Here is a 15,346-nt window from a genome sequence, read left to right on the forward strand (position 1 = left end):
CCAGCTCTCCAGAGCCATTGATGAGATCACACCTTGGCGCCCTCTGCATCCTCGTGTGAAGCTGGCACCATGGTATACCCTGGAATTGCGGCAGCTGAAATGAGGGCTCAGACAGCTAGAGAGGCAATGGTGGCGTACTCGAGACGAAGCGACTAGAACATCTTATAGAGAGTTTATGAGGTCCTATGAGATGGCAGTCAAAGCCACAAAGAAAGCTTACTTTGCAACCAAGATTGCGTCTGCAAATTTGCACTCATTAGATAATGAGTATGTCGAAGCAATCCAGAACTGGTCCAGAAGACAGGCACGGGGCCTCGAGTTCAAATACCGTTTCCAATGTGGCGGGGAGGTCGTGGTGGAGCAATGAGATCTTATCTGCAAAGAATTTCGCAAAAGCCTCACAGCCTATCTCCAATTCCCTAGCATTTGGCCTGCCTTGTGGCAGTGTTGTAAGAGTCCGAATTGTCCTAAACAATTGTGCTGAGTGCAAATTTTTTTTTTTTTGAATAAACAATTTTATTAGTAACATATGGTAGTAGAACTATAACTACAACTTATAAAAAGCTTAATATATATTAAGAAAAAGACCATCATTCTACCCCACATCTTACTTTCTCCCACCCCTCCCCCAATTACTTGACCCCCGCCAGTGTTATTTTCTTTAAAAAAACAGATATTAAAGGTACCCTTAACTATCAAGAAAAAAAACGAAACAAAAAAGAAACATAGGGAAGAAGAACCCCCTTCAAGAATTGTATTGTTATCTTAAAAATCTTAATCCTCAAAAATTGTCCAATGTCCTTTTATTTTCCACTCTTTCTCTACATATCTTCTGAATTTCTTCCACTCTTGGTTAAAAAGTTCTAAATCACAGTCTCTTAATTTTCTTGTTAATTTGTCCATTTCACTCCATGACATAACTTTCATAATCCAGTCCCATTTTTCTGGTATTTTTTCTTGCTTCCACAACTGCGCATACAATGTCCTAGCAGCTGAGAGCAAGTACCATATTAATGTTCTATCTTCTTTTGGAAATTTTTCCATTTGTAATCCCAGCAGAAAAGTCTCTGCCTCTTTATTGAATTCATATCCCAGGATCTTAGATATCTCTTGTTGAATCATTTGCCAAAACATTTTAGCTCTTTCACAAGTCCACCACATATGGTAGAAAGAACCTTCATGCTTTTTACATTTCCAGCACCTATCTGGCATCTTATTGTTCATCTTTGCTAATTTTTTTGGAGTCATATACCATCTATACATCATCTTAAAACAGTTCTCTTTAATACTATGACATGTTGCGAGTTTCATGGAATTTTTCCACAGATATTCCCAAGATTCCATCTTTATTTCTTTATTTACATTAATTGCCCATTTTATCATTTGAGATTTCACTACTTCATCTTCTGTAGCCCATTGTAAAAGTAATTTGTACACTTTTGAAATTAATTTCTCATTATCTCCAAGCAGAACTCTTTCCATTTCTGTTTGTTCTTTCCTTATTCCTTCAGCTTTGATATCATTCTCCATCAAACTTTTTATTTGTTGCATTTGAAACCAATCATATTTATAGTTTAGTTCTTCTGCAGTTTTCAATTCTATTTTCCCGCTTTGTATTTTTAGTAACTGGTTGTATGATAGTTGTTTTTCCTTGACTGTTTTGGCCGTTAACTTTATCACTTCAGCCGGCACTATCCATAAAGGTCTCCTCTCATCACCATATTTCTTGTACTTTATCCACACATTTAATAAGCTACTCCTTATATAATGGTGAGAGAAAAGACCGTCCATCTTCTTTTTTCCATAGTACAAATATGCATGCCAGCCGAATTTTTTTCCATGGCCTTCTAACATTAGAAGTTTTTTATTTAATAACGTTATCCATTCTTTTAACCATACTAAACAAATTGCTTCATGATACAGTTTCAAATCTGGTAATTGGAATCCACCTCTCTCTTTCGCATCTATCAGGACTTTCATTTTAATTCTAGGTTTCCTCCCGGCCCACACGAATTCCGAAATTTTTCTTCGCCATTTATCAAATTGCTTAGCATCTTTCACAATGGGGATGGTTTGAAACAGATACATAATCCTTGGTAAAATATTCATTTTTACTGCAGCTATTCTACCCAACAGTGACAAATTGAGCTTGTTCCACTTTAGCATGTCTTCTTCTATTTTACGCCATAGCTTTTCATAATTGTTCTTAAACAAATCAATATTTTTCATTGTTATCTCTACCCCTAGGTATTTTACCTTAGAGGTAACTTCACAACCCGTTAGTCTTTGTAGTTCTTGTTGTCTATTTTTCTGCATATTCTTACATAAGATTTTTGATTTTTCTTTGTTTATATAAAGTCCCGCCAACTCCCCAAACTCTTGTATTCTCATTAACAACAAAGGTGTAACTTGTAAAGGATTTTCATTTATAAACATTATATCATCTGCAAATGCTCTGTATTTATAGGTAAATCCTTTTATTTGTAGTCCTTCTAAATCTTTTTCTTCTTGAATCTGCATTAGTAAAATTTCAAGAGTCATTATAAACAGCAATGGCGAAAGCGGGCAGCCTTGTCTGGTACCTTTACTAATTTTCATTTCATCTGTAAGATCTGCGTTGATGCACAGCCTTGCACTTTGTTCAGAATATATTGCCTTTATCATTCTTATAAAACTTTCTCCAAGCTCCATTTTTTCCATCACTGCAAACATAAAGTCCCAATTTAAATTGTCAAATGCTTTTTCTGCATCCGCAAAGAATAGCGCTACTTCCTTTTCTGGATGTCTTTCATAATATTCTACAATATTTACAACAGTTCTAATATTGTCTCTTATTTGTCTTTTGGGAAGAAAACCGGCTTGGTCCTCTTTTATAAAATTTATCAAATATTGCTTAAGACGTTCTGCCAGAATTCTTGTAAATATTTTATAATCATTGTTCAAAAGTGAAATTGGTCTGTAATTTTTCACATTTGTAACATCTCTTTCTTCTTTAGGTATCAAAGAAATAACAGCTTCTTTCCATGTATTTGGTACCTTCCCTTTGACTCTTATTGCATTCATCAGCTTCTGTAATTTTGGTATTAATTCATCTTTAAACATTTTAAAATACTTGGCTGTATAACCGTCTGGCCCGGGAGCTTTATCATTTTTCATCACGTTGATTGCTGCCTCAATTTCTATTTTTTCAATTGGGTCATTCAAAATTTTTCTCATATTCTCAGTTAATGGCTCAATTTTTATTTTCTGTAGATATTCATCTATCTTTTTTCTCTTTACTTCAGCACCTTTAAACAGCTTGGCATAATACTTAAAAAATTCTCTTTTTATTCCCTCTTGAGTAACTACGTCTCTTTCATCTATCACAATTCTATTAATTATTTTATTTTCCCTCTTTTTTTTCAGCTGCCACGCCAAGTATTTCCCCGTCTTATTTGCTCCTTCAAACGATTTTTGCTGGAGCCTTTTCAAGTTCCATTCTACTTCTTTGTTTAATAAATGTCTTAGTTGAGTTTGCAATATTGAAATTTCCCTTAGAATTTTCTTTTTCCCTGGTCTTTTCCTCAGCTCTCCTTCTTTTTTCTTTATTTCATTTTGAATATCCAGTAGTTGTTTTTCTTTTTCCCTTTTATCTTTATTGTTCAAAGTAATCAGCAACCCTCTCATTACTGCTTTATAAGCATCCCAGACCGTCTGAAAATCGATATCTTCTTTATCATTCACTTGGAAAAATTCTTTAGTTTCTTTTCCTAGGAAAGTCACTGTTTCTTTGTTCTGTAGCAAGTCTTCATTCAATCTCCATCTTCTCAATCTTTTGGACAGTTTTGTAATCCACATTATTGGGTTATGGTCAGTGCCAATTTTAGGCAAAATCTCTATCTTTCTTGTTATGAGGCCTAAATCTCTGGTTCCCCATAGCATGTCAATTCTAGAAAATGTCTTATGTCTTGCAGAAAAAAAAGTATAGTCCCGCACTTCAGGGTTAAACTTTCTCCATATGTCCTCCAAATTTTCCTGTTTTACTAATTCAAAAAAAGACTTTGGCAATTTTCCTTCTTTTCCACTATTTTTTTTCCCTCCGGATCTATCCAATGAGTTCTCAACTGTTCCATTAAAATCTCCCATTAAGAGTATTTGATCGTAGGTCAACTCATCTAGTTGTTGTGTAATGTCTTTAAAAAAAACATCTTTTGCACCATTAGGTGCATATAGTCCCAATAACAGCGTTTTTTTCCCATTTGATGTTATTTCCACTGCTACAAATCTTCCATCCTTATCTTTAAATACCAATTTTGGCTCCAGGTCTTGTTTAATATAAAAAACTACTCCCCTTTTTTTCTGGTCAGCTAACGAAAAAAATTCCCTTCCCAATTGTTTGTTCCATAAAAATTTATAATCCTTTTGTTTAATGTGGACTTCTTGCAAACAAATTATATTACAATTTTGCTTTTTAATCCAATGAAAGGTTGCCCTTCTTTTTTGTGGTGAATTTAGTCCATTAACATTCCAAGACAATAGTTTGTAATCCATCATGGTGCAAATTCTTTATTTTCTTCAAAAAATCTCCTCAGTTCTCGGGCATTTGTGATCGTGACTCTCTTCCCCTGAAGTTCAAAGCTCACACCCTCGGGGATTATCCATCTATACCTTGTGCCATTGTCTTTCAATTTTTCTGTCAACTTTTTATATGTTCTCCTGTCATTTATCACTTCTTTCGGTAGCTCCTTCATAATTCTCACTCTGCTACCTCTTACTATCAATGATTGTTCAAAGTTTCTCTTCATAATCCTTCCCACCATTTCCTTTGTCATGAATCTTACAACCACATCTCTTGGTAAGTTATTTTTTTTGGCATATAGCGAGTTGACTCTATACATGTGATCATACATGCTTTTAGTCTTATCAGGGTCTTCTTCTAAGAATTCTGCGATTATGTTTGTTATATATCCTTTCAAATCATCATTCTCTTCCTCAGGTACTCCTCTCAAACGTAGCTGATTTTCCATTAATTTGCAGTCGTGAATCGTCACTTTTTCTTGTACTTTCAGCAAGGTGGTATCATGTATTTTAACTTTCTCCTCCACCTCCTGTACTTTCTTGTCTATTTTCCCAATTTGGTTTTTGAGGTCATCCACTTCTTTTTTAATCACTGTAGTAAGTTCTTCCTTCAACTCTTCCATCATTTTCTTAACTCCTTTCATAATCCTGGCTTCCATAGCCTCCATTTGGTCTTGCATTTTATCTAATGAAAGGGCTCTTGTTCGGGGCTGCCTGGGCTCTGACATTTAAGCAAAGAGCAAGGGGGATGCAATTAAAATACCAAAAATTTCCGTCGCACAATTTGCAAGTTTGACTACCAAGTTCAGAAGGTCTAAATTTTCTCTCTCAATTAAACTTTGTTCTGTTTTCTTCTGAGCTTCCCAGGCCCAGATATAAATTTTTGAAGAATTTTTCCCCTTTAAAAAAATGACGAAATTTTTGACCTCACCAATTTAAAATCTGACAGTCAGGTTCAATAGAGCAGGGCTTGCCCTTTCCAGCAAGCCCAATTTCGCTGGTTTCTGAGCCCCCAAAGCAAAGATATTTAACAAAAAAGTCTTTAAAAAATCCAAAATGGCGGCCGCGATTTTTTTTCCTTTTAAAGATTTTTTTTCCCCTTTTAAAATCACCCCAGGAGCCCACCAATAATGTAGTCAATAGTTCTTATCTTCTTACCCTTTTCCCTGTCGTTTCTGTCACTTTTTAAAGTCCCAAATCTTTTTAAAACGATGTTTTAAATTGGACCTCCCAGCAATGGCTGCCGATGTTTCTCTATGATGTAGAGTAGGCTTTTTTCTTTACTGCTTCCTGTCTCTGTCACCTTCAACCTTATAGATTGCTTGACGCACTTCCTGTCTTGCTCAGTAGAGTTAAAGGACTGTTCCAGTATATTCCTGCGCAGTATGGTTGTTTACATTCCACAAATCGTAAGTAGACACAACAATGATTTCTCTTCAATTTTTAGCAGTTTTTAACACTGTCTTTTATGTCAAAATAGTCCAAACTTCACCCTTCCCTTCTTCTACTTGCAAGTTTTATATTTTCCCCTTATTTCCACCTTTAAAACGTCTCTTTAGTCTGTAAATAGCTCCGGAGTGAAAGAAGAGTTTCTGTACCTTTTTTCCTCTGTTTATCCAAGTTCCACTGGTCTTCCAAGACTTTAGTTGTTTAAAAATGTCCCAGAAGGTTAGGATCGTGACGAGCTTATGCCAAATCCATGGCTCTGAGAGATCTTGCAGACGATAATTTTGCAAACTTCTGAGACTCCTCAAAGCCTCAAAGGACCCTTCTCCAAAGCTCCTTTTCAGCCAAGGTAAATCTCTTCTAAAGTTTTTAGTGCAAGTCTTGGACCTTTCTCTCACTGAGAAAGGTAGGCAGTGGGCTTTGGTTTGCCCTCCACTACCCCGAACAAGACCTTCAGCTTGCTCCCGTTACGAGAGACAACTCAGCTCGCCATTTTCCTCCCCGGAAGTCTCCTTTCTCTTCTAAATAGTTCACATGCTTTCCTATTGAGAAAGACTGGAGGGCATGAATACAGTGAAAAAGAGGAGGGGAACTGTTAGGATTTAGAGATACTTTAGCAGAGTGGTGTGGAGAGAACCACAAATAAACAAGCCAGGCAGACGTTTTAGCTTAAGAATAAAGTAGTTTACTTTTACTATGAGGAAAGGGTTACTGGGATTTCTAGAAAACAAATAAGGACTCAATATCCTTTTCTAGCTTCTAAGCTACATCTCGACTCTATGGAGTCCAAACTCTAACTGCATGGAGATCTGAGGGCTTTACACAAAGGGCAATAAAAACTGACCAAATGGTTTCCCCCCAGACCACTTCCCAAATATATGGATTAGCCTATTAGGGCTTTCCTTCAATGGTCACTATACATATTGACACCCAGCCTGAGCGGGAAATACGTGCACACATTCTCATTGGCTCTATCTCTCACTGGCTAAGCATCAGCATGCATATACATACATTTAATTAACTCATGACAACAGGAAGTGAAATTGCATCAGAAAACCCAACAGGAACCCAGTTACAAGCCCAACAAACTCTCGCTCTCTCTCTCTGTAGCAAGGTAAAAAGCTCATACCTTCACTAAAACATTCCTAGTCTTAAAAGCACTCTTTGTAGCTCTCCTGATGGTGGGGACTGGGCAAAGGAAGCTCTGGCTCTTTCTTTCCTTCCCCAGGGCAGGAGGAGGGGGAGGAGCCTCAGCCATTCATTAGAAGGAAGAGAGACTTGTCTCAGTAGCTCTGCCAAGTGATTAATTGAGCCTGGCAAACTTAATCACCCAGCAGAGCTATAGAGCCAAGCTGCCTCATTGGCTGAGGCTGTTCCTCCCTCCTCCTCCTTTTGGGAAAAGGGAGGGGGGAGAGGGAAAGGCTGCTTTGGCTTATCTGTGGAAAAACACAAAATGGCAACGGAAAAAAGCAGGCAAGGGAAAATGAAACAGATGACAGCCAGTTGCTGGAGGGCCTGGTTGGAGCCCTCTGCAGGCCTAATCCAGCCCGTGGGCTGTATGTTGAACACCCCTGCTTTAAAGCATTCTACTTTTCTTCACTAGAATCTTAATGCCTTTCAAGACTACTTTCCTACAGAGTCCCTAGGTAAGAACCACAAGACAAGAGCCTCTGCGAGGAGGAGCTTTGCAATTTTAAAGGCTCAGAGCCTCTGACTCAACAGCCAGAGCAACAGTAGGGGGTGGGGCCAGCAACTGCCCCTAGGCAAACAGGATCTTCTTTCTCAGCAACAAACCAGAGAAGAGACACACAGAAGCAAGCAGAAACTCCTCTCCAGCAGGCTCCAAGCACTCATACAGTTCTCTCACACAGCAGCTTCACACAGCAACCCTCACATAGTTCTCATACACAGCAACCTCAGTTATCACTCCTGAGCAGTTTAGGACATGCAAAATTAACACTCACCTCACCAGCAGTTCTGTCTGAGCTCCCAACACCTTCCTCCAATCCAGCTGAGAACATTGTTAAAATTATTTTTAAAAACATCACTGTGTTGTATTTGGCTGGGAACAGAACAAAGGACTGCTTGCTCCCTGGCTTTCACTGCTCGAGCTTACTAAACCTTAATGGTCTAACCACATCTGGAACGAATCATGTATTCTCTTGTTGAACAGTTCACAACAGCAATTTCTTTTTTTTTAAAAAAGGAAGATATTAATTATTTCAGAAGTATTGTTCTGAGGATAAGGATGAAAGATATACAATCGACCTAGCTGCACACGAGGTTCAGGATATTCAGTGCACTAAATATCTGTGTATAGGCTGAGAATGAACTTGGTGGGTTTGGTGAGACCAATAAATATCCTTGGTATTATAGTGACCATTGAAGGACATTAGGAGAGACAAGTGAGGGCCGACAAGACTCGTAGGGGAGAATCCCATCCCCCCCCACTGTCTCTCCAAGTCCAGCATGGAGCTGGACTGTCCAGGCTGCCTGGCAGTTTTCGGCTGCTTGTGTGGATCAGCTCCAAGCAAACCAGCAGAGACAGCTCCCCCAGCCACTTTTATGCCATTCCCAGTATGACCCAGGGCTTTGCTGCTGGTGGTGGCACCCCCCCCCCCCAGCCTGGAATCCCAGGCTGTGTAGCCACTGCCACGCTCAGCAGGGCTCCCTGGCTGTACCACCACTATTGGCCCAGCATGGCTCCCCAGCACAGCTACTGCCACTGCTGGACCCAGTGGCAGCAATGCAGCCCAAGAGCCCTGCTGGGCCTGGCAGCAGCTGCACAGCCTGACTCCTGGGTTGTGCTGCTGGCAGTGGCATGCCCTGTGTGATTCCCAGACCGCACTCCTGTCAGGCCCAGCAGTGGTCCTGAGTTGTGCAGCTGCTGCTGGGTTCAGTGCTGCTTCTGGGTTTTGAAGCCACTGCCATTGGGCCCTGCACAGAGCCCTAGGCTGCACTGCTGCCGCTGCTGGACCCAGCACAGCTCTGACCTTCAACTGCCAAAGGTAAGTTTATTTTCTGTACTTGTGCAAAAAAAATGTTTTTTTTTAAATTTGGGTAGGGGGATTTAACCCCCCCCCCATGTATTTTTTAAACAGTTCAGATTTTCTGCACACAGATGTGCAGAAAGATCTGTTTATGTTGGGATTTGCCAGTTCCCTGCTTGAAACCCTGAAAGAATTAACTGTTTATGCATGCTGATGTCTTGGCTCAGGGGTCGCCAAACTTGCTTAATGTAAGAGCCACACAGAATAAATGTCAGGTGTTTGAGAGCTGCAAGACATGAGCGTCAGATGTTTGAGAGATTCAAGGAAGGAAGGAAAATAGATGGGAGAGAGAGGGAGAGGTGAAAAGAAAGTAACTTTAACTGCATTTTCCAAGCTGATGGTTGGCTTGGAGTAATGATTTAAAGCAAGAATGTCAACAGAGTGGTGGGGGCTTTCAGAACCACACAATATGTGTGAAAGAGCCACATATGTCTCCTGAGCTGCAGTTTGGCCACCTCTGTCTTAGTTAATTAAGTTGAGGGATCCAATGGTAGAGCATGCACGTATTTGCTGCCAGAGCAAGGTGACTGTCAAAATGCATAATTAGTTAGTATTGGGGTACGTTGGGGAGGCATTGGATTTCAGTTTATGGTCCTTCGTTTCTTCTGCTCTAGTTTGTACTCACATGAGGTTTAGAAGTTTTAGGATAAACATGTAGATTAGTGTAGCCAGACAGGGAGTTTTTCCTGTATTATTTGTTTCTTTAATCTCCCAGTGAACCCTTTTTCCTCACTAATGTTTTTTTTCAAGCTAATACATTCTGTATTGCTGCGTATTTTTAGTCTTCATGTGGCCCCAATGCACAAATTTAGATATCCACAGATTGTGGCCCCAGGTGGCTAATATAGATATGAAGCTGCTTTGCAGTTATATTTATTTTTTATTGTGTGCTTTGTGTATGCCCTTATGTCGGTTACTATGCAGCATAAGGTTTGAATCCTTTTTTAGAATGTGACTTGCTGAGAACCTCCATTTTCATTTAAACACTGCCGTCTAAGCTCTAGACCTCAGGGTTTCAGATAAAAGTCTGGAAGTGCATTCATTGTTAATTGTTAATGTATGATGGTTCAGAAATCAATGGGTACTTTAAAGAGGATTTAGAGGGACAGAACCAATCCTTTTTACTTAAGAACAGTAAAAAATCCAGTTGCAAAACGCATTATTTACTGTAGTGTAAATGCACCCTCTGTTTCCTTGTTTTTTTAATCTTTCTTTGTGCTATACCACTTGCTCTCATAGCTGAAATGTTTTGAATGCAACAAACTCCACATATTGTTAACAGATTAGGTTATACAAATTAGGTAGTATTATAAACACTCCTACAATTTGTACAACCTATTTGGAATGTAGACTTTATATTCAAGGCAGGGGACACAAGGACTATGCTCAGACTCCTCCAAATGTTGCATATATGATGTGCTTATAGGACTGCTGTTGCCAATCCCCACTTGGAGGCAGGGGATCCCCTGGTTTGGAGGCCCTCCCTCTGCTTCAGGGTTAGCAAAAAGTGGGGAGGGGGAGGAAAATGTCTGTTGGGTACTCCATTATACCCTATGGCGACCGATTCCCATAGGATATAATGGAGAATTGATCTGTGGGCATCTGGGGCTCTATGGGATCTGTTTTTTGAGGTAGAGGCACCACATTTTCAGCATAGCATCCGGTGCCTCTCCTCAAAACACCCTCCAAGTTTCAAAAATATTAGATTAGAGGGTCCAATTCTATGAGCCAAAACAAGGTGCCCCTATCCTGCATTATTTCCAAATTGAGGGAAGGCATTTAAAAGGTGTGCAGTCCCTTTAAATGTGATTGCCAGAACTCCCTTTGGAGTTCAATCGTGCTTGTAACACTCTTGCTCCTGGCTCCACCCCCAAAGTCTCCTGTGTCCCCAGATATTTCTTGAGTCAGACCTGGCAACCCTATGTGCTTATGGGTGTAGTGTGGAATGCAAATAGAACCTTAGAGTTATGCATGTCTTGGAGTCTGTGACTGTATACAGGCCTTTATATACAGGTAGTATCCTAGGTTGCTCCCATGCAACGATGATGCCCCATCATGCTGGCATTGCTACTACTAATGCAGAGGCATTTGCAGTGGCAACAGTGTCCACATGGGAGGATTCTATATACTTTCCTCAGTTGTGCCTTCACTGCTGTTCTTCTGTCTTATATCACTTTCTGCTGGCCCTAAAGATACAGCAGTTAGCTGTTAAGCTCCAGTGATGTGGGGTGCCACAAGGTGATGATGGCAGCAAAATGGCACTGATGTAGGTAGGAGAGTCATTTATCTCCCATCATTTTGGATACCTCTGGGAGTTTCTCCCCTTCAAGTTGTTTTTCCCCTCCAAGGTTTAGCTTGGAGTTATAGAGTGTATCATTAACAAAGCACTAAGCTACCTGGGAGACTGGATGCTTGGATCGCTCCACAATCCGTTTCCCCTCGCAGTGTTCTCCCTCCCCACCACAACACTTACTGGAAAGCATGTAGAGAAGTAGAGAAGCCGACCTTTGGCACATTTATTGACACTTCCAGAGTTCATACTGCAACTCTACAATCTTTCCCTGAGATTATTAAAAATTAATTGATCACTTTTATATCCCCCCATGGTGCCCGACTCTGCTGCAAGAGGGGCCAAGGGGAGGAGGGCGTGTGCAGGCGTAGCAAACACACTGATAAATGTTAATTACTCTTTTATGGCCCTTGTCAAATTCCAAAGCAAGTCATAAATTCATTAAACTCTAACGGATTAAGCACATGCAGCTTATTTAGCCACCATAAACAAGATCATTTGGATGTTGGTTTTTCCTTTTTTATTGCTTCAGCAGCAAAAAAGGGGACAAAATACTCAGGAGCTGTTGATGGGTCTGAAAAGTTGGTGGTAGCTAATGCTCTGCTATGGTTTGCTTCTAATTATCGTTATGGCATGCAGTACATGGAAGTATTTTTGTTTTCTAACTGTATATTTACATGCACTTTATATTTGGCATAGTAAATTATTACTTCAATGGTTCCAAGAAATGAGGGATGAAACAGGTGAGGCATCAGTAACTCACAGGACTAGTTTGCTTTGCTGAAAAACCATGCAGGCTTTCAAGTTGTGAGCTGCCATATAGATTGCAAACTCACTAGTGGAATTTGGTTCAACACAGAATATCATTTTACCTGTTTAGTGTCTCTTTTTTCAATATATTGTACAACTTTCATTGCTTTAAAATGGAGTTCGTTATTCCCATTTATCAAATGCAAGACCCTAAACTATGATCCTTTCCTGTTTATGCACATGTTGTATAGGACCAGGGCAAGAAGGGACGGGCAAGAAGTTCCAGAAAAACATTTGATTCACATGAATTACAAGTTTACATTATCAGAATAGCATCATGAGAGTTTCAGCATAAACATGCAATCTGTTTTCACTGCTGAGGGACAGTTTCTTCCTCAGTGAAACTCATTAAATCAGGAAGTTCATCCATTTCAGGGACATCACATTTTCTCAAGACTCAAACTGCAAACTCCTGGGGAAATGTGATTATTCCTATGGCCAGAGGATCTACTGTGTTACACTTATGGTCTGGTGTTAAGTTTTTCAAGAGTCATAAGAGCCTATTAACTAGTGACTGTGTTGTCACAACTCCCTATCTTTCCATTTTCTCTTCATTTTGCACTGGGTGGGCTGTAGGGTGTCTTTCCCAAGGAGATACAGCATTTATCTACAATGCTTACAGGACTGTCTTAACTAAAATGTACATCCTTTAAACACTCTAAAGCGACATATAAATGCTGTCATAGGGTTCCTAAGTGGAAAGCAAGGAGTGTGTCTGTAAAACTAAAACTCAGAACTTTCCCTCAGCCCTATCTTTATGCCACTGCTTTCTGTTTTGTACAAAGTGCATCAGTAAGCACCCAGTGATGGCATTGGTCTTGGATCTGCCTAGGATATATGTGGGGTTCCCTTTTTTCTCTAGGCACTAAGACCTGCCCCAGGTTTGATGGATTTATGAGCATGGAATTGGGTAATCAGGGGTTAATGGAACAACTGTGTCCTGAGTGCCACAGTAGCTAACAGCCACCAGCTAATAACTTTATGGCTTCAAAGCAAGGCATTTATCATGCTGAAGTTTGTTTATGCACTAGTTATACGGCATATTGTGGCAGATCTGCGTTGGGCTGATAAATTCTAGATGACAAGCAAGTCTACTGAGCAGGGCTTGCCGAGTCCAAAAGACCAGTAGCTTTTTCCTGAACTCTGCTTTCCAAGATAAGGATATTTTTTCCCTCTTTTGTTTGGTATGAACAAAAAATAGATGCGCTCATTGGATGGAAAAGAAGCACAGTTGGGTTAGGGGTATAAGGAGAGAATACAATTTTTTTAAAAACAAAAACCATAGGAGCATTTTTGAGTTAATTCTTTGTGTCTGTATAGCACCAGATCCTAGTTGTACCTGAGTAAACGTGAGAGTCACAAGTCCCCGGCCAATCCCTGCAGTCACAGAGTGAGCTGTTAGGGAATAAGGGAAGATACCACAGATCAAAAACGGGCACAACTGTTTTCTTCAATGTGTTTAATTTACATCCCATAACATCCTGCAGAAAGAATGTGTGGGACAGGTGGTACAACATACAGAGGAAGGGCTAGAATTACCCACATGAAGAAACAGGGAACTTTTGTAAAGAGGAGGTACTTGACTCTGACCTCTGGCTGCAAGAAACTCAACAACAATCTCTTTGAATCTTGAGGCCTAACACGATATTTTCTGCATCATTTCTGCCTCTGACTAGAAATGTTAAATGCAAATTTGAATTACCTATTCTATAGTTGAACAAAGCAGGAGTCAAGTTGTACCTTTAGGACCAACCAAGTTTTATTCAGAACGTACGCTTTCGTGTGCTCTCTAAGCACACTTCATCAGACGAGGGGATCAGGTATTGTGGGCTGAAATATAAGCAGTTTGTTGATTAAGTATGCAGGCTGATCACATGGTAAACCAGTGTGGCTTGGCCATTTGGTCTGGATAGCTGTAATAGGTAATAACGTCCTCTGCCAATTGGTGTTTCTGTAAATCTGGGTGCATCACAAAAGGACGTGTATTTCCTAGTTGTAGTCCACCTAATTTACTTATCAACATTGATCTATGCATTATGAACATCATTCTAGTCTGCAATTAAAAAACATACAAGAATACATAAAATGAAAATGGGTTAAGTATATTTTCATTTTATATATTCTTGTATGTTTTCTAATGGCAGACTAGAGTGATGTTTATAATGTATAAATGGATGTTGATAAGTAAATTAGGTGGACTACAACTATGAAATACATGTCCTTTTGTGATGCACCCAGATTTACAGAAACACCAATTGGCAGAGGACGTTATTACCTTTTATGGCTATCCAGACCAAATGGCCAAGCCATGCTGGTTTACCATGTGATTAGTCTGCATACTTAATCAACAAACTGCTTGTATTTCAGCCCACAATACCTGATCCTCTTTGTCTGATGAAGTGTGCTTAGAGAGCACACAAAAGCTTACATTCTGAATAAAACTTGGTTGATCTTAAAGGTGCACTTGACTCCTGCTTTGTTCAACTACTTCAGACCAGCACGGCTGCCCACTTGGATCTGTTCTATAGTTGTAATTCTAAGTATAGTTTTGGATTGCAAGCAGCAAATTAAATAGCAAACAATGGGAATATTTGTGAATTGCTGAGGAAAAAGCCACTGAAAAATCCTGCATTTCCCATTTAGAGGACACCATCTTCAGGCAATTCCACACACTTAACTATAGAAAACCTGCTTTTGCAATACGTTGTAGGTTACTTTTGTGACTAATACTGACTCTCAAATAATTTATGCATTTTATTATTTGGTACATACTTAATAAATCTTAGATGTAAGTCTAAGAAATGTAATTTGTGAAATGGCCTTTACTACAGTGTATTCTGTTTGAAACAGTGAAATCAACAACTAGAAATAATTCTTAACCAGAAATTTTATGTCAGTAGAAGTGTTAACAGTTTTGTAACTGGAATTCACATGTCAGCACCTGCTCCCTGAAAATGCCATAATCCTACAAGATATTTCAGTGGATGTGTTTAATGGTGCATTTTGGAGTCCATCTGGCTGTCAAGGTTCAAAATAAGCAGGAACTATGAGTGATGGGTTCATTGTGGGTCAGGTAGTGAGCTCTGGGATAGTAAAAGCTTTTAGGGAGATGTCTAGCCAGTTCCTGCCAGGTATGTTTTTCTTGCACACGAGACAGAGTCCTATGGTTCAATTGTGACACTATCTAGCCAGA

General features: G+C 39.6%; 2 protein-coding genes across 5 annotated transcripts in view; one reads left to right on the forward strand and one right to left on the reverse strand.

Annotated features, from left to right (window-relative positions):
* Nucleotides 1–41, reverse strand: part of ERI3 (ERI1 exoribonuclease family member 3) — a 790,890-nt gene extending 790,849 nt beyond the window's left edge. Inside the window, exon 1 of the mRNA XM_060231702.1 lies at nt 33–41. The gene's annotated coding sequence lies outside the window, so the exon portion shown is untranslated. The remainder of the gene's footprint in view (nt 1–32) is intronic.
* Nucleotides 1–15,346, forward strand: part of RNF220 (ring finger protein 220) — a 537,115-nt gene that overhangs the window by 213,815 nt on the left and 307,954 nt on the right. The gene's annotated exons all lie outside the window — the stretch shown is intronic.

This window comes from Heteronotia binoei, chromosome 2 (assembly GCF_032191835.1).
Source record: "Heteronotia binoei isolate CCM8104 ecotype False Entrance Well chromosome 2, APGP_CSIRO_Hbin_v1, whole genome shotgun sequence".
Classification (NCBI taxonomy): Eukaryota; Metazoa; Chordata; class Lepidosauria; order Squamata; family Gekkonidae; genus Heteronotia; species Heteronotia binoei.